This window comes from Geospiza fortis, unplaced genomic scaffold, assembly GCF_000277835.1.
Source record: "Geospiza fortis unplaced genomic scaffold, GeoFor_1.0 scaffold40, whole genome shotgun sequence".
In the NCBI taxonomy this organism is placed as follows: Eukaryota; Metazoa; Chordata; class Aves; order Passeriformes; family Thraupidae; genus Geospiza; species Geospiza fortis.
Genome location: NW_005054297.1, coordinates 17488996 through 17489504, shown reverse-complemented (window position 1 = coordinate 17489504; position 509 = coordinate 17488996). Strand labels below are relative to the sequence as shown.

At 54.6% G+C, this 509-nt stretch overlaps 1 protein-coding gene across 3 annotated transcripts in view; it reads right to left on the bottom strand.

Annotated features, from left to right (window-relative positions):
- FAT1 (FAT atypical cadherin 1) overlaps nucleotides 1-503 on the bottom strand; it is a 102631-nt gene extending 102128 nt beyond the window's left edge. For all 3 annotated transcript variants that reach the window (XM_014309734.2, XM_031062831.1, XM_031062877.1), the window contains exon 1: nucleotides 321-503. The gene's annotated coding sequence lies outside the window, so the exon portion shown is untranslated. The remainder of the gene's footprint in view (nucleotides 1-320) is intronic.
- Nucleotides 504-509: the final 6 nt, after the last annotated feature.

Sequence of the window (509 nt, the reverse complement as noted above, 5' to 3'; positions counted from 1 at the left end):
CGGAGCGGCGAGCCCGGCTCCGGCTGCGGGGATCCGGGTCGGGAAACTTGAGCCTCGCTGTCCCCGTGAAGGGGGCGGTAAAGCTTGGGTACCTCCGCTCCAAGGTACACGTAGCTTTGCACAGAGTCGATGTGCGGGTATATATACATGTACAGATATATACATAAACATACAGAGTCTACACAGTTAAAAACCACGGGTTGAATCACAGGCCCTACTGTTTTCAGTAACGCAAAAATTAAGAGCACTAGAACTCTCAAGGGAATCATCCCTCTCAGCACCCTGCTGATAATAATAAACTCATTAAACAAAGAACTCACCAGACCAGCTGGACTCGGCACTCTTCTCACAAAGTCCGCTCCAGCTCAGTTCATGTCCGCACGTTTCCTCCTCCCGCTTTCTTTTTTGTCCTCTGGAGAAAGCACGAGCAATGCTCCGGTGCCCACACGCCTCTAGAGCGTGAACCCCGCGGTGGCCCTGGCGCTCAGCGCGGCCCCGGCGCGCAGCCA